The sequence below is a fragment of the Protopterus annectens genome, chromosome 3.part0 (assembly GCF_019279795.1).
Source record: "Protopterus annectens isolate FY-2018-M chromosome 3.part0, PAN1.0, whole genome shotgun sequence".
Taxonomy (NCBI): Eukaryota; Metazoa; Chordata; order Ceratodontiformes; family Protopteridae; genus Protopterus; species Protopterus annectens.
Window position 1 is genome coordinate 1,001,500,895 of NC_056731.1, and position 21,931 is coordinate 1,001,522,825.

The following is a 21,931-nucleotide window of genomic DNA, read 5'->3' on the forward strand; positions in this document are numbered from 1 at the left end:
TTATATACGGAGGGTGTTCACTGTCAAAATGGAGGAAGGAGTTAGAGTATGTGCGCCTTTTCTATACACCTTTGAACAGAAACCTGTGTGATTTGGATTTTTGATCAAATGAATATCCAAATAATGAAGAGTTGTATTGCTAATGACATAAGTGAATTTAAGGAAACTAGTCGTGTTATTCAAGTAATCTATGAAAAGGAGGAATTGTTCTTCCGTACCCTCCCAAAGAATACAGATATCATCAAGATATCTTTTATAAAATTTAATGTGTTGTTTCCAATTAGTAGAATGGATATATTCAGTTTCCCACTTGTGTAACACTATATTAGCGTACGCACTAGCGCAAGGCGCCCCCATGGCAACCCCACTTTTTTTTTTTTGCTTCATTTATTTAGTTTGTAGTTTAAGTAGCTCCTATAGGGCAACACACTGGACTGATATTAACTGCATATATTTTTAAACTGGACATTTTCAACCTCTAGTTGACAATATTTGACTTCTGGTTTTTGAAAAGTACATTTTTAACATTTTTTATTTTTTTACTATTTGAAGTGTTATCGGTATTTAGACTGTTACAGTTTTTAATTTAACCTAACTTAAAAGTTTTGTATTCATTTTATAATAAGGTTTTTTCTCAATGCATTCTATGTATTTTTTAATTTTATTCAATGGATGCCAACATAATTAATCAATGTCATTAAGTAATTAACCAATGGTTGTGAGCCAAGCACTTTAAATATATCATGTGAAAGTAATATTTGTTACACTTGATAAAGCCTGGTAATACCAGGCGAAAGCGCTTGTGGTGTTGATTTTGTCTATTAAATACGTTGTCTTTGGATTATTCCTGGTTTCGTTTTTTAACCTTATTGACGGTTTTGGTCAACTGGAGTATTCAGCAGCGAAATCTTGCACTTTATTTTTAGTGGCTGGACAGTGTTTATTCCGGGGAAGGTATCTTCTGCATCTTGCTTCTAGTGTGTGAAATGGCCCACAGGCGCAAGGAGTTCATAAGCGGACAAGATCCTCACACTATCTAGAGCCAGGAGAAGCCTGAGTACAAATGACAAAGCCATAGTCCAGGTTTGAAGAAGGGAAAGGAGCTGCTTGTCCCTTGGTCAATGAGGTATACAGAAACCACCAAAGAGAGAAAGAGAGAGAGAATGGAGGCTAGAGGGGAAGGATGCAATACTGCAACAGTGATCAGTCAGACATCTTCTGTCATAGTAAATTCTTCCATACCCTTACTATGTCCATCCTTGGATCACTGTTGCAGCACTCCAACACTGATGGTCGATTCTTAAAGCTAGAGATTAAGGGTGGATGGATTGTAAACAGGGGAGCTAACAGTCATAAAATGACAGACATAGCAAAAGAGGCTCTAGATCTGGAAAAGGTGTGAAATGAAGACCAGGCAGCTGCCTCCAGTATAGATCTGGAGTCTCAGCCTTTGATGAAAGCTTCAGATAAGGAGACTGCTCTAGTAGAATGGGCCTTCACAGGTAAAGACAGGGATTTGCTATGTAAGGAGTAACAGAAGGAGATAGCCTTACAAATTTAGTTGGAAATGGCCTATTTAGAAACAGGACTGTTTATCTTACCCTCCTGGAAGGGGACAAAAAGCTGGTTAGATTTCTTTAAATTGTTCTGTCCTTGTAGAATCTTAGCTGTCTATGTACATCTAGGGAATGCAGAAGTCTTTCACCCTTGTTTTGTGGGTTAGCAAAGAAGGTGAGAAAATGTATGGTTTGGTTGAGGAACAACTCATTTACTACCTTTGGCATAAAATGGGTTATTTCTTAAGAAAACCCAATCCTTATGAAAGATTCGGATGAAGCGGGGTGATGGCCATATAGACATGAAGCTCAGCAACTCTTCTGGCAGAGGTGACAGCAACTAGCAAAACCGTTTTTTAGGTATAGAATTTTAATGAGATGGTGGCAACTGGTTCAAAAGGTGGTAAAGTAAGCTTTTCCAAAAGAAATCTCAGATCCAAAGATAAAAGAACAAGCCTCTGAGGAGGGTTCAGGTGAAGGATGCCCTTAACATCCTTTATAAATTGTTTGAATTAAATTCTGGAAAGCAGTGGAAATGTTAGTGGCATGTAGCAAAAACAGCAGACAGGTGTGCTTTAATGGTGAAACAGGCTAGTCTACTTTTAAGTAACTCAAACAAATAAGAAAGAGTAAGATGAATCGCCACCCAAAAGGGGGTCATTATTCTTCTTAAGACACCAGATGAAAAAGCTTTTCCACTTGGAGGTGTAAGGTTTACTAGTGGTAGGCTTTCTCACTTCCTGGAATACTTGGAGCACATCCATAGAAAATTAGTATTGGAAAGGGTTTACAATTCTATCACCCAGACAGTCAAGTTGAGAGTCTGCAGACTGGCATGTATTAGTGAGTCCTTTTTCAGTGCAAGTCCACTTTGTGGAGTAGTTTGTAGTGATGGGCCCTGGCCCCATGTCCAGGTGTAGAAGAGGAAACCAAAGATGACTTCAGTTTCTCCTCTCCATCGTCTCCTGAAAGAATGCAAATGGCCTGTAGGGATTAATTTGCTTTTATTGCATGGTACCATGTCATCACAGCTAGGCTGCACAGTTGGAAGGACCTGACCCCTCCTCCCTGCTTGTTGATGTATTACATGACCTTGGTCTTGTCTCCCGAGGGGCCCTGGGTTCCTGTGTGAGAAAACCTGATGGGCTTGAATAATGGTTTTCATTTCCTTGATGTTTTTTTTAAAATACCTTTATTAAACTATCACTTAAGATGCATGCAAATATACATTAACAAAAAATAAAAAAACATATTAGCAACTGTTTTCCATTTGCAAACATTATACATCACACATCTTTTCTATCATCATTCCAACATTATATAAATTCCTATCTTCCCGTAAAAGTCAATCCTCCTCCTCCTGAACATTATTCTGCATGATTTCCATTTTTCTTCTATGTAATTTGCTCTTCGCTTTTCTAAGGATCCCCTTCCAGTTCTTTTATCTCATTTATAATATTCAAATTTTTAAATACAATTGGCTTAGAGTTTGATTTCCATTTTTCAGTAACTGCTTTTTTGTCAGCCAAGAGAATTCAACTTAAGGCCTTACTATGTCTTGATAATTCAGATCTGGTGTCCCAGCACAAAATAATCATTTCCTTAGTTGTAGTCATTTGCTCACCTGCACCAGCAGTAGATTCCAGAAGAGTACTCTGCAGGAAATTTTTAAAATCTGCCAAATCATTACTCTCAACAAATATATGATTCCCAATTAACTCTTTGTTAACTACCTGAGGAAAAATTCTTTGAAGTCTGCTTGGAGTACAAAAATACCCATGCAAACACATCCAATCAAAGATCCTAAAACTTGTGGACTTTATTACACACTTGGGAACCATACATACGTTCCCTTTGCGCTTTTGAAAAGTGCTTTTCCAAACTGTCTTCCCAGTCTTTTCTAACCTCCTTTGATCGATTCTTATAGTTATCATGCAATATTTTATATACCCTATTTAATTATCACCTTTTTAACAGCAGCCTCTGTTCTACATTCAATTAAACACTCTAAAAGAGCAGGTCTTTCACTTAGGATTCCCCTATCCCTTTATCTTTGCCTGTACTTAGATATCAAACCCTGGTATGGGTCAAATGTCTTCTTGGCCTCATCCCATTCTACCATGCTTCCCGCTCTAGTTAATTGCTCCAAACACCTTGGTTCCTTTGCCAGTTTTCTCCAGTAAATTCCAGCCCCCTTGTGTCTATTTTTTCCATCCCTACTTGCTGTCATCCCAAATGGCAAAATCTCCTTTCTCCATTCTCATGTTTGCTTATTCTGTGTGGTTATTTTCCTTAAGGATCTGCATCCTGTACCCCGTTTTCTCCATTTTTGGACATCCCTCTGCTTCAAAATCCTCCATTTCCATTCTGAATTATAACATTATGCTTGTGTTTTGTATATGAGCCTTAACTGTATGCCTTCAAATCAGGTAATCCTAAACCACCTTGATCGTTTGAAAAGATCAGCTTATCCCACTTGACCCTTGCCCTCTTCCCCTCCCAGATAAATTCCTTCTACTCTTTATTAATTACTGTCCACAACTTCTCCTCTGCTTGATAAAAATATGCCTGACCTTGAAATAAAATTAAAGGGACTAAAAACATTTTTACTACTTGTATCTTACTATTCATATAAATAAACAGCAGCTTTTGTATTACCTTTTGTTTAGTCTCTTCCCACATATCCTTAGCTGCCATAACAGAAGCCTTTTTAATCCATACCCTTAAATACTTTGTCTTATTGTGTCCCCATAAATGTGTGTATTGCTGAACAAATTCACATGTGGGTACATATTTTACAGCTATAGCCTTTGTTTGATATTCATTAATTTTATATTCTGAAAAGATAAGACAGTGTCTCAAAATGTTCCACAACACTTTGATGTTCTTTCCTGGATTTAGTGGGTGCAAAATAATATCTGCAAATATAACCAGCTCATCTTCATTATATCAATTATATCCTTGAATCAGAGTCCCTAAAACTACTGTTCAATCTTAGCCTTGCTACAGGATATGTACCCAAAGAGTGGTGTACAGCAACAGTGGTCCCTCTCCACAAAGGTGGTGCCTCAACGGATCCTGGAAACTATCGCCCCATAGGCCTGACTAGCTTGGTCTGCAAAGCTATGGAAAGGATCATCATGGACCTCATAAATAAAGATATTGGGGACCTACAGACACTGGATCCTACCCAGTTCGGCTTTGTTAAGGGCAGATCCTGCCTCTTAAACCTGGTCAATTTCTTTGAAACAGTCACCACGGCCATTGACGAGGGGAAGGTGGTCCACACAGCCTACCTGGACCTCGCAAAAGCCTCCGATACAATACCCCACTCGGGCATTACAGATAAGCTCACCAGCTTAAATATAAACCCCTATGTCACTAGATGGGTTGCAAACTGGCTCAAGGACAGAACCCACATGGTTAGAATTGCTGGAGCCATGTCAGACTCCAAACCAGTTACAAGTGGCGTCCCACAAGGCTCAGTCCTGGGACCTCTCTTGTTCGGTATATATTTCTCGGCGGTACAGGCCAACACGGAAGGACTGTGGCTGACCAAGTTCGCAGATGACTGCAAACTGGGCGCCATAATCAACTCTCCAGCCGACACAAGCATCCTCCAAAAGGGCCTCATAGAAACAGACAACTGGTGCCAGAGCCATGGCCTCAAGCTAAACGCCAAAAAGTGTATAGTCATCCCCTTTGGCAAAAACAAAGTGCCCACAAATTACCACATAGGTGGTAATCCATTAAGTACAGAAGAAGTCATTAGGGACCTGGGGACCCAAGTTGATAGCAATCTCTCATTTGACAACCACGTGGCCAAAATGGTTAGAAAAACATTTTATATAGCCCACCTAATCATGATGGGATTCACATCTAGATCAGGTGAGGTCATCATACCTCTTTACTCATCCCTCATCAGGCCCATAATTGAGTACAATGCCCCTTTTGGGATGTACCTTACCAGATACCTGCAGCAACTGGAAAGACCCCAAAAGTACCTCACCAAGAGGATCAAAGGGCTCAAACAGATGCCATATGCTGCCCGGTTAAAGAAACTCCAGCTCTACTCAGTGCCCCTGCTCAGAGGCAATCTGTGGCTGACGTATAAAGCCATGTCCAACCCGGAATTAATGGACATGCTGCACCTCAGAAAATCCAAATCCCATCGAGCTAGGCGCTCGAGAGACTTGAACCTCAGCACTGAAATAAATAGGACATGCTGGAGGGACAGATTCATAACCCAGAGGCTCCCTTCACTCTGGAATAAAATCCCAGTCCAGGTTAGGCAGAGTCCCACATTGACTCTCTTCAAGAGGAATCTTGATGAGTGGATGGGAGATCATAGGTTTACCCCGGCTATCACTTCTGTGTCACTGTTAGACAGAGGCACAGTATACTAACCTCAAAAAATGCATAGCAAAATTAATTTAAAATGGGTGGCGAAAGCCAAACACACTCTGGCTAGGCTTATAAATGCCCTAGGGCAGATAGCCTAGTATGAACCTACGAACCTTATTTTCTTTGCTATTGGGTCTAAATATAAAGCAAATAAAGAACCCCAGTGCATGGGTCTTCTGTTCAAGCACAACTTATCATAGAGGAACCCCTCCCACTTTAATTCTTGCCTCTGATCCTTCATATTTCCAAGTTTCCAAGTTTCAACCCAGCAGTGCTTTACTATAGTTGAAAAATGGTTCTCAGATTTAAAACTTTTACTAAATCCTACTAAAACCAAGTTAATGCTATTTTTTCCCTCTGCATCTATCGGCCAAGGTAAAGAACCTCCAAACGCCAACAACCCTACTTTCCACGTGATCTCTACCAATGGAACCATCACAGAGCCTGTCTCCCACACCAAACTACTTGGTGTGACCATCGACCACAAGCTCAAATTTGACATACACATCAGCTTAACCATTAACTCTGTCAATAAGAAACTAGGCTCCATGTACAGAATAAATAACTTCCTAACCCCACACACCAAACTAACTATAGCTCGCACCCATCTCCTTTCAACCCTCCTTTATGCCTCCCCAATATTTTCATTCCTCAACAAGACTGAGCTAAATAAACTTTCTACAGCTTATAACCATATAGCCAGATTCATAACAGGGACGCCTTATCGAACCCACCACTGCCTAAATCTAAAGGCACTTGAATGGTTAGAACTGCCCAATATTCTCAAAATCAACCAACTCACTGAGGCATTTAAGATAATTAACCAACCAGACAACACCCCTCACTTAATAAAATACTTACCCCTACTCCAACCTAACCTGCCTCAGATCTTCTAAAACTGTCCGGTACAAACCGTCAAATCTAATAACTCTGGAGGTGATGCTCTCTACACCAACTCCATTGGTAGGCTTTGGAACTCCCTCCCAACCAGCCTAAGAATTATTACCTCACTCAACCAATTCAAAAACACCTCAAAGAATTCCTCAAGTCACACTGGCTGTGCCCCTGTACCAAACCTGACTAACAAAAAGTTCAGGCCTGTACCACCCCAGAATTCCACCACTTCCCTCTAGGACGACAATTGCAATTGAAGCATGTGAGATTATTTACTTAAGTTCTGTGCCTGTTTTATATAGTGTGTAAAACCAATTGTTGTATTTTTATTCTCTATTTCAACTACATGTATAGCCAATTGTTTTATTTTTATCTCTATTTCAAATATATGTAAAGCCTATAGTAATTTTTACTGTCTTAGCATCTATTATGTTATCTGTACCTTCTTCTTGGAGCTTTTCTCCCCGGGCCTCTACTGAAAATGGACATGTATCCAGCTAGACTAGCCCGGTAAACAAATGTAAAATAAATAAATAAATAATTTCCTCCTAATTAACCTCATTATTCTTTCCTCCTAATTAACCTCATTATTCTATCAGGGAATGAAAATGTTTTCATTGTCCTACTCTTAAAATCCCAGCTTACTCTGTCGAATGCTTTTTCTGCCACAAGACCCACCAACAACAGTTGGTATTTTCTTACATTCTGATTCCTTCTTATCACCACTGCTCTGTTAATTTTGTCAAATGTTTGTCTCCCCACCACAAAACCACATTAATCCATATCTATCAATTTTGCAACACATTTGCTATTATAGACATAAACACTTTATAGTCTCAGTTTAAAATTGAAATGGGCCTTTATAAAGCTGAGTCTGATTGGGTCCTTACCATCTTTAGGGCTGCACAGCCACCACAAGCTTTCTTCTAAGATGTTGGTGTTTTCCCGCCTTTTAAAATACTGTTAAACAAAATCTTCTAGATCTTTATCACATTTTTTCCTCCTGACTTCCAAAATTCCACAGCAATGCCATTTGTTCCTGGACATGTTCCTGAAAATTGATTATACCTCACTGTTTTTATCTCATCTCCTCCTATCTTACTGTCATCTCTCCTCTCTCTCTAACCTTGGCATAGTTGTGTTCCATAAATATTTCCATCTGTGCTCTTTTCTGATGTCCTCATTCCTTTGCTTTATACAAACTTTCATAAAATTTCCAGAGTATCTCTAACACCTCTGCAAGATCTATCATTCTTTTATCTTGTTTTATGCTCCATAAGTTTGGTGGCAACCATTTGTTCTGTTGACTATGTTATTGGACTAAATGTTTTTTCTGTGTTCTGAAGTTATCAAAAAACAGTCCCTGACAACAATCTTTCTAAATTGATGTATATTATCCAGAAACTCACTTCATTTTCTCTTTAGCACTCTACATGTGCACCTCTTCTTCTTCTGTGAGATTCCACTAATTCTGTGATACTTTGTCAGCCACTATAAGGAATTCCTATTGCTTCTTAACCATATCACTTTCTCTTTTGTTTATACCATATTTTTAACTTCATCTTCATTTCATTCCATTCACTAGCTATAATTTCTGATATTTCTGTCTTCCCTATAAATTGTTGAATAATTTCCATGACTCGTCTCTTAAACTCTTCAAACAGGTAGGTAGGAAAGTGCCAGTGTCTCCATTTTACTTCATTACACTGCATTTTGATCACTGTATTTGAAATAGTCATTGGATGTGTTTAGAAGCTTTCAATTAAATGAACATGTTCCAGTGAAATATAATTTCCATCTAGTCTACTCTAGTTATTGTACCTTCAGGAAAAACTACAACTGAATTTATATCACCACATCTTCCACTACAAATGTTTTCATAATTTCTTCAAAAATCTACCCTCTTTTCTTATATTTTCCTTTCTAAGTCCCCCTGATATATCCTCACTATTGCAAATCAAATTTTATTAACCAACTATAAGTAATATTCCCTGCTGAAAAATGATTATTTCTCCCAGGAATTTCTTAAGCTCCTTAATAGCAGTTTTTGGTGGAATATAACTATATGCCAATACAATTTTCCTCCCTTGCTACAAAAAAATTTGCCACTAATGTCTTTTTTTTTCTATCACTACTGGACCTCCTCCAGCAATTAGTACAATTGTTCCATTTTACTTTTGTCCCTGATATTCTGCTGCATATTCATATCCATTCTGAAATTCTTTCTTTGGTATATTCACATGCTCATTCCGTACCAAATGTGTCTCATGCAGCATTATTTGCATTCCGCATTCTTAATATAACTCAATACTCTTTCCTTTTTGTCTATACATGTAAGGTTATTTACATTTCACCCCATTTGGCAGGCTGTTAGTTTGTAAGGTTGTTTCTTCTCTTCTTCATTTGAACTACGTCACATTTTCATGACTTATATAAATAAACATTTTCAGAACAACGCATTCCATATTAATTTAGGATAATCACACACAACTATGTGCATCTTCAAAAGAAGTTTACCCCTTCAGAAAGGAACAATTACCTCAAATCAGCAGCTGCATCCCTAAGCATTACTTAGCCTAAAATTAAGGTTACTTATGCTCTAAAGTGCATGCCACAGCCTATGTTCCCACGTATACTGATTGCTAAGGTTACTCATGCTAAAGTGCATGCTACAGCCTATGTTCCCATGTATACTGATTGCTGTCCTTTTCTCATCTCTATTCCCCTCCAGTGGAGAAAACACAACTTGTATGCTTTCAGGGGACATTAACTTTTAGCCCTTAGGAAAAGTACACTGGTTACCTTTATCTAAAACCAAACTGTGCTCTTTTCTATTAGGTATTAAGGCTGCTAGGGAGATTGCTATCTGTTGTTCACTTCCCATAATTTCAAACTATTTTTCACTGAACTGCTTACTATTGTGTCTTTAAATCTTGCATTTCCCTCAGTAAAGAATGTTCAGACCTTGCAAGCTTAAATGCCTACACCTAGACAGCATGTCTTTATGTAAAATTATCTCAGTTTCAGTTAGAACAGAATGTACAGCAGCCTTCAGCTGCATACTTCTTGACTCCCACGTTACATCTGCTAATGTAAACAAAAAACAAGTTAATATATTTGTAAATGTAAGAAACTTAGCATTTTTCATGGCTTTCATCATTTTGCCTTATGTTTTATGTGAACTTACAAAAAACACTTGTTTAAAGCTTAAGCCAAGAGCTTTCATCTAGACATTCATCCTCATAAAAATAAGAGAAAAAAATAATTCTACATATAATCAGTGCACTTTTACACCTATACCACACTCCAGCAACCCAACATCATAGCATAGCCACAGTAAACTTGCTACTGTAAAGCCTTTCTAATCATTGTACTGTAAAGTCTATATTTCTTATAACTAAAAAAGTATGTAATTTAACACACACAATAGATACTGAATACTTCCCCAACATTTAAAACCCCTGACTACAAACTATACAAAACTGCTTTATTATATATGACATGCAGTTTATATCATGCAATGTTTTATACTAATACTAATCAGAACACCAATTGCTTTACTTACTTTTCAAACTTTTAGTGTCCTTCCAAACATTAATGGTATAAAGTGGGGTATATGCTTTACAGTCTGCCCACACATTTAACAAAGTTAACAAAAGTCCAGTCTTTCTCAGCCACTTTTTCTTGTAAAAGCCACACTTCACAAATGTGAGTGATGTTTTATAGTCTCACATTTATTCACTAATTTCTGTGCTACTGGTATTCCTGTTCATTTCCATCTCGAAACACCAGACTTGGGTTCAGTTCTAAGGTACTCCTCATTCTTTTAATCAACTTATGTATTAGTTTCTCTCTCAAGCATTTTCCTTTGTAACAATGTAAAACGTTTCACTGTCAAAGTTTATCCAAACTTTATTATCAGAAGAATGAGAAACAAGCGTTTATTTCGGTTTACTGGTACACTTTTTGTTGGATAAGCTTTTTTTATTATTATTATTATTTCCTCTTTAGCCTGTTCTCCCAGACTGAGTTGGCCTTGAGATATCCACCATTGCAGATCTTTAGTCAGAAAGGGTCAAGAGAGGAATTTGGGAGTCCAGTGAGTTACAGTTCTGAAACCTAAGGGATTTTGGGTATCAGTGGATCTTTCTCATGTGTAGTCTGGTAAGCATCACCATAAAAATTGTGGATCCCATGTAACCCAAAGTTCCTAGGATTTCTCTTTCTGAAACCAAACTCAGGGAAGGCAAGGACTGAAACTAGCTGGTCAGGAATAGAACATTCTCCTGAGGAAGAAAGGTTGTTGTTGAAAGAATGTTCAGTCTGCAACCCAAGACGATGAGATCCTGGGAGAGGATCAGAGAAGATGTCGAGGTTGAGGGTAAAGCCTAGTCTTTCCAGACATGAAACTGTATAACTTACAGTGGATATAAAAAGTGTACACACCCCTGTTAAAATACCAGGCTTTTGTGATATAAAAAAATGAGACCACAATAAATCATTTCAAAACTTTTCCCACCTTTAATGCGACCTATAACCAGTAAAATTCAATTGAAAAACACATCTGTTAGGGGAAAATATATTTAAAAAAAAAAAACATACAATAAGCTGGTTTCATAAGTGTGCACACACTTAAACTAATAATTTGTTGAAGCACCTTTTGATTTAAATACAGCATTCAGTCCACTTGGGTAGCAGTCTATCAGCATGACACATCTTGACTTGGCAATATTTGCCCACTCTTCCATGCAAAAGTGCTCCAAATCTGTCAGATTGTGAGAGCACCTCTTGTGCACAGCCCTCCAAGTCACCCCACAGATTTTCTACTGGATTTAGGTCTGGGCACTGGCTGGGCCACTCCAAAATTTTAATTTTCTTCTGGTGAAGCCATTCTTTTGTTGATTTGGATGCATGCTTGGGATCATTGTCGTGTTGAAAGTTGAAATTCCTCTTCATCTTCAGCTTTCTAGCAGACTCCTGAAGGTTTTGGGCCAACAATGACTGGTATTTGGAAGTGTTCATAATTCCCTCCACCTTGACTAAAGCCCCAGTTCCTGCTAAAGAAAAGCAACCCCAAAGCATGATACTATGCTTCACCATGGGAATGGTGTTCTTTTGGTGATGCGTGAAGTGTTGTTTTTGCGCCAAACGTACCTTTTGGAATTGTGGCCAAAAAGTTCAACCTTGATCTAATCAGACCATAACACATTATCCCATATGTTTTTGGGATACTTGATGTATTGTTTTGCAAATTTTAGCTGAGCCTGGATGTTTTTCTGTGTAAGAAAATGCTTCCATCTTGCAAAACTAGACCATAGCCCAGACATATGGAGAAGACGGGAGAGTGTTGTCACATGTAGCACACAACCAGTACTTGCCAGAAATTCCTGCAGCTCCTTCAGTGTTGCTGTAGGTCTCTTGGCAGCCTCCCAGACCAGTTTTTCTCTTGTCTTTTCATCAATTTTGGACGGACGTCCAGTTCTTTGCAACGTCACTGTTGTCCCATATTTTCTCCACTTTTTGATGACTGTCTTTACTGTGTTCCATGGTATATCCAATGATGTAGAAATTTTTTGTAACCTTCTCCTGACCGATACCTTTCAACAATGAGATCCCTTTGATGCTTTGTAAGCTCTGTGTGAACCATGGCTTTTGCTGTAGCAGGCGACTGAGTAAATGTCAGGAAAATCCTACTAGGACAGCTGAACTTTATTTGGAGTTAATCAGAGACTCTTTGATTAATGGCAGGTGTGTACCCAAGAAGACTGAATGCTGTTATTAAAGAAAAAGGTGCTTCAACAAAGTATTAGTTTAAGGGTGTGCACACTTATGCAACCAGCTTATTGTACATTTTTTTAAAATTTTTCCCCGCAACAGGTTTGTTTTTCAATTGAACTGTACAGGTTATAGGTCATATTAAAGGTGGGAAACGTTGACATGATTTACTGTGGTCTCATTTTTTATATCACAAAAACTTGGCATTTTAACAGGGGTGTGTGCACTTTTTATATCCACTGTAGGTGAACTCATAAGGTGTCCTTATGGGTGCCTGGATGACATCACCATCCATATTAGGGAATATTAGTTTTCTCTGTGTTCTTCAAAAGGCAATGGCTTGTGCGAAGGAGGAGCAGAGAACTAAAGGAGCAATGAAAAAACAGAGAACCTGAGGAATTTCCTGCAGGTGAGGTGGATGTGGAGGTATGCATCCTGCAAGTCTTGGGTTACTAGAAAGGCTTATGGAAGAAAGAAACAAAGTACAGTTTGCAGGGAGAGCATTTTGAAATCTGGAACTTCCAGAAAGGTGTTGATGTGAGATAAATCTAGTATGGGCCTCCAAGTACCCTCCTTCCTGGGAGCTAGGAAGTGTCTTGAATAAAAAAAAAACCTTTTCCCAAAGTTAAAGGTGTTGCAGGTTTTATAGTTCCCTGGGAAAGAAGGTCCTGAATGCGGGATGGAATGAGGTGGGCTTGATTGGGCAGAGGTAAAGTTCTCTCCAAGACATTTTGTAAGGGTTGGATGATAGATGAAAGCACACTGAGTTTAACACAGTGATTCTCTCTGACAAGGGCGTAGCTGAATTGTGGAGGGAGGGGAGGGGAAAGGCAGTAGATAATCAAACTGGGACTGATAAATATGGAAAAGGGGACTTTCCAGATTCAGTCTCTCTCACAGGTTTTTCCTGAAATCTTTTCTCGGACCTTTTCAAGCCCTTCTGGGGGGAGAATTTCCTCTCTATGGACAAAGGAAGTGAGCTTGGAAGGATGATTCCTTTGGTGTCAGGGGACAGAAGTAAGACAAATTTGTTCAAAATCCTGCATTACTTTATCCTTGTCCTGCAGAGTTTTGAAAATATTGGCTGTAGTAGGACCAAACAAAAGGTCATTATGAAGGGGAAATCCAGGAGCTTCACCTTGATATCATCTGGGATAGACTAGTGATGAAGCCATGCAAACCTACAGATGGCACAGACAGTGGCTGCAGCCCAGGAGGAAACCTCTGCAGCACCATAGATAGGCATTCTATTAAATGCAGCTAATTGTGTAGAATGATTGAGCACAAGAACCACCCACTTCTTATGTTCATAATCTTTCCAATTAGCCACAGTTTTAGTTAATTCCCCTAAAATAGACTAAAGGATTTTTGCCATTTGAGTTTGAAGATTTAGAGCCCTAAAGGCCAAGGTGGCAGAGATAAGGACCGTTTTACCATACCTGTCCATGGCCGTACTATCTACATCACAATCTGATGGTAACACATTAGTTGCAGGTAAAAGGTCAGTGGGCTTAGCAATAGAGATAAAAAAAAATGAAGAGTCTGCTACAGAGTTTTTGTAGCAAAACTTCACATCCTCAGGGGTCTTATATCTGTTAGGCTTTTTGGAACTGGAGGCTGAGAATCAGGGAATGAAGAGGTGGATGAAAAAGGATCCAGGAGCACTGCTAAGACTGATGGAACTGGATTGGGTTTTGGAGGTTCTACTTCATGCAAGTCATAGGATCTTTTTTTGCATGTCAATGACTAGTCTGGATTCCTTTTCAAAATGTTGTGCCATCCTAGCAATGGTCGCCCAACAGGAAATCTCTTTATAAGGAAGTCAGAAGACAGGGCGTCATCATTTGAAGCAAGTTGTTCAGGAGAATGGATTAAAGACAAGTAAGGTAAGGAATCCTCATCTGAATCAGTCTCTTTTTCCTCGGCAGATGAACATTCATGTTGCCTCTTCAGAGGCAAGCGAGGGGATGAAGAGGAAAAGAAGATGACGTCAAAGACAAAATGGCATTGGAGAGGCCTTGTGAAAATTCAAGCCATTCCATTTCCTGAGATATCAGAGTAAGAAAAACATGCTTTTTTCTGGTTTCTTTTTCACAGGTGTGCCATCTGCCCTTACAAAACGTAATGGCTTAGACCTCTAATGGACCTCAATTAAAATGCCCTGTGCCTCTTCCCTAACAAGGAATTGAGGTATGCCCTGTGGTCACTCAGAAATGAGATCATCATAAGTTCCCCTTTCTACACCATCACAGTAGAGTCAGTCCTGCCAGACATATGGGTAGCAGACACCATACCAGCTTCCGGTGGGGTCATGGTAATAGGCATCTGAGAGGGCATCAGATGTACCATGGATTCCTGCTGCATCTCAGCAGGAACATCCAGATCAGACTGGACATTTGAAAATTCAAGTTTAAATTTCTTTATCTTCTTTTTGGGTGGTGAGTGGGCCATTCAAGTCTTAGGGTTCTGCCATCTCAGTTTGCTACAGGTTCTTCAGACTTTGGTTCTCTAAGTAAGTAATTAAGGAGGAAAGTCTGGTACAAAGTGTTTTTGGAACAAATGACTGGCACATATAGCAATTTCTGTAATCATGTTCACCCATTAATTAAAACAGACACTATGAGTGGAGGCCTTTAGAAGGGATCTACCTACCACATTCACACTTAACTCTCTCAGCTGTCATTAACTAATCTTTTGTATAAAACAAGAAGAAAGAAGGTCCTCATGGGACATTTATCTGAATACATGTTTGCAATGGCAGTAACAATGTGGTCTACAGACTGAAGTCTGCTTACGTATCCCTACGCCCATGAGCTGAGGTCGTATGCCAGACATATGGTGCATCAGAAGCTTTTGACATTGGTACATCACACAGATGTCAGGTTATCTCTCGCAGGATAACATCACTACTGCAACACTGATAAAAAAAACAGTGATATTACGTGGCAGCATATTTGGAGACTGGAGGCACATACAATGGATGCTTCAGCAGTGATGCAGACTAAACAAATTCATGATGAACAGAGATTTTATAACAAACTGCAACAGACACTTGTATCAAAACAAACTATACTAATGAATGCTGGCATCCCTGTGTCATGGTGAACAGAGAGATTTTATAACAAACTTTGCAACTGACACTTGTATTAAAACAAACTATACTAATGAATGCTGGCATCCCCGTGTCATGGTGAACAAAGAGATTTTATAACAAACTCTGCAACGGACTTTGTATCAAAACAAACTATACTAATGAATGCTGGCATCCCCGTGTCATGGTGAACAAAGAGATTTTATAACAAACTCTGCAACGGACTTTGTATCAAAGCAAACTATACTAATGAATGCTGGCATCCCCGTGTCATGGTGAACAAAGAGATTTTATAACAAACTCAGCAACAGACTTTGTGTCAAAGCAAACTTTACTAATGAATGCTGGCATCCCCGTGCCATGGTGAACAGACAGATTTTATAACAAACTGCAACTGACACTTGTATCAAAACAAACTACACTAATGAATGCTGGCATCCCCATGTCATGGTGAACAAAGAGATTTTATAACAAACTCTGCAACTGACACTTGTATCAAAACAAACTGTACTAATGAATGCTGGCATCCCCATTGTTGTGCAGCTGTGAAGTTATTTTATACCATAAAAGAGGAAGGAGGAGGCTAAAAACTGCATTTCAGTGGTACAGTAATTGTTTCTGGCAGATTATTTCCATGTTTTTGTGTTTTAGTGATGCTGTTCATACTGCTAGAAAATTGATTACAGTTTTTCACTTTTATGCTTCTTGTTCATTTTGATTCACCAAACTGCACTCCAGTTTTGTGATATGACTTCACAGATCAGAATATTAGGAAGAAATACAAACAGAAAAAAAAAAACAAGAAACAACAAGGTTATCAAAGCAGGAATAGTGGAAGTGAAACAAAGTATGACATGAAAGGAAGAATGCAGAAACCTGCAGATGCAGGTTTCCGACATCACAAGGCTTGAAGAAAGACAAAAAGTTAAGATGAAGTGAAGGACGGAACGATATACCAAAATATGATGCAGTAATAAAACTCAGCACATGCTAAATCAAAGGTAATTCATGAAGTGCCAAGTTGTTAAGCTTCTCCATTCAAAAACTACTTTTTAGATCTAAAATGCAATATTAATAGTTAAAATTGTTATGGCTCCACTCAATTAATGAGATTTAAGTATGTGCAGAGTTTCTTTCTGAGAAAAGTAGAGAAACAGAAACTACAAAGACTGTAGGTAAACATCTTGCAAAATGCTTCTGCATGCCTCTCAACTGTACAGATTTTTGCAGACTGTGTAGATTTTAGCCTTATATTTTTAGTCTATTTCTCCTAAAATTGTGGTTTTCTGCAAATCACTGGCAAATTACTGAAGGTTAAAGTCAGAAAATAGCAGACATTTGAGTTCAGACTTCATACCTTTCAGAAAATTCATGCTAATGCAAAACATGTTATTCTATCAATTTTCTAAGTTTGTCAGCGCAATGTTTAAAAAGTGCCCCTATATTTGGCCCTTTCCCCACTCCCCACCCCCATTATTGATGGCTTTGTCCAGACTTCTTGCTCTAAGAGTTTGAGCAGTATGCTTCCAAGGTTCCATTTTCATCCCTCTATAGAGGGCCAGTAGCCCTGGTCACCAGTACTACCAAGAGAACAAATTACTTCCTCATCAGTATTAACAGTATTAACTCTTCTGGTGACACCCATCCTAATCCTGGTCCCTCCCCTCTCTCCACTACCCCTCCACCTTCTTCTGCTGTCCTCCCAAAAACATCCTCAAATATCTCCAGCCTCAAACATCTCTCTATCTCTGCAATGAACATTCAAAGCCTAAACAACAAAACGTCCGAACTTTATGCATGGTTGGCTCAACACAAACCTCACATCCTGGCCCTATTGGAAACCTGGCTAAAACCTCACATCAATTCCTCTGAATTTCTCCCACCTCAATACAATAGCTATAGGTCTGATAGGACACCCAAAAAACCCAGTGGAGTGGCTATCTTGTACTCTGTCTCACTGGCACTAACACCTACATACATTACCATGCCTAGTTTCTCCCCTGCTGAACTACTGCTCCTAGACTGCCACATCAATAACTGCTCCTAGACTGCCACATCAATAACTACAGGAAGTTTGCTATTGCCTCTATCTAAATCCCCCCAGGTAAAATCATCCCTATCCTTGAACATGTACTCTCCTGGATAAACACCTCCATCTCCTATGAAATCATCATTCTTGGAGATGTTAATATAGATTGGAACTCCCTTACTGGTCACTCACCCCAACATTTCAAAACCTGTATGGATTCTCACAACTGATCACTACCCCTACCAAATACAGTAAAAATGCTACTAGTTCCACAATTGACTGGATCCTGACCAACTCGCTTAACAACTACTGTAACCCTTCTACCTTCCCTGACTCTTTAAGTGACCATTCCCCCATCTCTATCTTAAGGCACTCTCCTCATCTCTCTAAGCCCCATCTCTACAGAGATTGTAGGAAACTGACTAACGTTTCCCATGAAACCTTTAGCTATAGACTCTCTGCCATCAACTGGTCTTTCCTAAAAATTCTCCTGCTCAGTGATGCTGTTACTAAATTCATCCACATTTTCCTTGCTGTCCTAAACTCTCTTGCCCCAACTCGCAAAATCAGAATCAAATCTAATTTCGCACCCTGGCTCTCCAAAGCTACTCATGCTTTGATGCATGAAAGAGATGCTCTATGGAAAAAATGGCAAACCATTAAAACTCCCACCTTTCTCCAAGGTTATAAGCAACTCAGAAATTGTGTAAAAAATGTATTATTTTGGATAAATGCCAATATTTCACTAAATTTCAAAGCTCTCACCCAAATGACCCCAAAAAATTCTGGAGTACTATCAGCTCCCTGCTCCACACTGGTTCTCCTACCATCCCTAACCCTTTCCCCTAGCACTCTCCCTCTGAAACTGCAAACTTACTCAACAAGCACTTCATAAATAGCATCTCTAAACTCATACCCTCTGGTAACTCTGCTCATCCCAACTCTTCTGTGTCACCCTCAACGCCCCTTAAATCTCTATGCACCTCTGTCTCTCAGACTTTTACCTTGTGGCCTGTTTCTACTAAATACATCAAATCCCTGCTTCTTAAACTAAAACCATGCTCTCCCTCCACTGATAAACTCACCCCTCAATTTCTGAAAATTGCTGCTGACTCTATTGCATATTCTGTATCGATCTTAATCAACCGCTCCAATTCGGGAATCTACCATACCAGAAATATGGAAATCCTTCTGTACCACTCCTCTGCACAAAGGTGGCAACTCTGTTGAACCCTCTAACTTTAGACCAATCGCTATTCTCTCACCGCTCTCCAAGATCCTTGAAAACTGTATACATACTCAACTACTGTCCTATCTCATTCAATAAGATCTCCTCACCCCCCTTGCAACATGGTTTCCACCCTAAACATAGTACCTCGGCTATCTTACCATCCTTTACTCAAAAAGTTGCAGAAGCTAGGGACAACAACCTCCTCATCTCCAGTCTATTTCTTGATCTCTCTAAAGCTTTCGACATGGTCTCATCCCATCCTTCTTAAACTTTCAGACCTAAACCTCTCTCCTTCTACTCTTGGCTGGTTCCAATCCTATCTTCTGGCAGAAAACAAGCTGTTTGATGGCAGCAGGCTTTCTCACCCTTCCTTGCTGTTCAAACAGGAGTACCCCAAGGCTCCATACTTGGACCGGTCCTTTTCAACATTTTTATCAACAACCTACATTCATCCTGCAGTCTCTCATCTGTAATCCAATGTGCAGATGACTCTTCTCTCTTATCTATCTCCAGTATTATCTCTGAACTACACACACTAACACAGACTTCCTTTATCTCTGTTGAAAAATGACTCAGAAACAATCAACTAATCCTTAACCCTAAGAAATCTCAACTCCTTCTCTTCCTATCTCAGACACTCTCACCTTAAATCCAACTTTTCTCTTTCCTCCCTAGATGACACCACTATCTCCCCTGCCCTAGATGACACCACTATCTCCCCTGCCTCGCACACCAAACTCCTTGGGGTAATAATGGATGACCAACTAAAATTTGACTTGCACAAGCAACAAGCCATTAAAAAACCCACCAAAAACTTGGCCTATTTTATAGGAACAAAGAATTCCTCACTACTGCCACTAAATGCACTCTTGCGCATGCATTTCACTTACCCAGTCTTCTATATGCTTCACCTATCCTTACCAATATCCAAACTACCTCAGTGCAGAAACTGGAACAAATGTACAACAAAATTGCCATACTTATTCTAAACCAACCACTCTCTGCACATCACTGCCTCTCACTAAACAAACTTCAGTGGCTGGAATTTCCACACCTTCTACTACAATCGCAACTCCACACTACCTTTTCCATACTCAATAATCTCGCTGTCTGCCCTGCTCCCCCCCCCCCCTCCGCCTCTCCGAGTGCTGATCAGCATCTTCTCTCAGTTTATAAACCCAAAAGGAATATTGGCAAACTACTTTACAAACACTCTGTCTCACTAAATTGGAACAAATTCCCTCTCCATATTAGATCAGACCTTTCCTTTCCCAGTTTTAAAAAGGAGCTTAAATCCCACCTACTAAACTTGAAATGATGCCGTTGCATTGACCACATGTAGTCTTAGTCTCTCCCACTGTATAACCTGTTGCATCTCCTAACTTTCTTTCTTTGTTAGTAACTTCTGCTTAAACTAATCTCCTAAGCCCTCAGCTCTACTACTATAGCCCCCTCTCATTCTCCACACTATCTCCCCCCTCCACTTCTTATCAATGTCTAGACATTGTCCTTCTTTTGAACAACGATTATCTTTTTGTTTTTACTCTCATATGTAGTAAATTTTAGTCTCCTCCTATCAGTGCAACCCTTAATGTTCATCATTTTTTTTCTTTTGTTTTTCTCTTTAGAATTAATTTCGTATTTGCAGCGAGGTTTTTAATAGTTTTTGTCTTGTATGTTTATCTTTGCTTATGTTTTCTGGGGCTCTATCCCCTTGGGTCTCCACTGAAAATGGGTTGCTTACTATCAATGCAATGTAAATAGTTAATAACCTTTTCTTTTTTACAGTTATTTTGTATTTTGATTATTTAATATTTGTACATTATCACTTTATTTTTACTTCTGCTTGCTGGGGCTTTTCCCCTCGGGTCTCCACTGAAAATGGGTTTGTTTCCAAACTCAGTTGGACTAACCCAGTTAACAAATGTGAAATAAATAAACAAACAAACAGTTCTGCACCCTTCATCTCTCCACAACGGGGGTCTTCGTCTTCCAGAGGGAGGAGGGCTCTGCTTGACTAGCAGCACAGTGTTGCAATGATTAGTAGTTGGCACTCAAATCAAGAACTGGATGTCTGGTAGCAAGGGGTCTTCATGTGTGATTGTGAATTCATCTTACTTAGGCCCATGTATGACTGCACATTTAATATGGAAGACAACATGAACACAAACTCCCACTGGCCACTAAGTAAATTTATATGCAAAGTCATCCCCTGACCCTGAATGGAACTAGTCAAATCTTTCCACTAGCGGCCAACCTGCATAAACTGATTCAATCCCAGCCTCTACCTACACCAGAGGTGTTATGGCTGACCAGTATTCACAAATATCTTACTCCCGGGGAATAGTCTTGAAACAAGATATTCCTCAGTTCAGATCTTCAGAAACAAATTCACAAACCATGCAGCAGTTCAGACACTTGGGCACATGTGGAAGTATGCTGCTGGATTAATTTAAAACAATCTTGTTCACTTATTCATTCTCTGATATCACACTTACTCTAATACAGCTGCACCTTCCCTGGCACTCACTGGGTCCAAGGCAGATTAACTGATCCTGAATAGGATGCCAGCATATTTGAAAATAACCAAACCTAACAAAAGAAATAAAAAATTAAAATATGACAGTGTAACCCCAGGCAGCTTGCAAAGCAAAAGCAAAAATATGGCTGCCTATTGAAATGTCGGCACTAGTAATGTTGAGTGGCGGCACACCAAAAAAAAAAAAAGATCAAAAATCCAGGAGAAGAGCAAATCTTGAAAATCTTTCTTCTCCTTTAAACTTGTTTTTTTGCAGGAGGAAACCCCCCCCACCCCAAACGTATATATACCAACTCCATAACTGCCATACCTTGGAAAAAAGGGAATATTCAAAGAAATGGCCATCTCAGACCCAGTACATGTAAGTCTGTTTTTTTTTTTATTCTTGGGGCATTCAATTTCCATATTATGG

The 21,931-nt window shown here is 39.3% G+C and overlaps 1 protein-coding gene across 5 annotated transcripts in view; it reads right to left on the minus strand.

Annotated features, from left to right (window-relative positions):
* Positions 1-21,931, minus strand: part of ARHGEF6 (Rac/Cdc42 guanine nucleotide exchange factor 6) — a 1,746,213-nt gene that overhangs the window by 1,328,561 nt on the left and 395,721 nt on the right. The window lies entirely within an intron of this gene.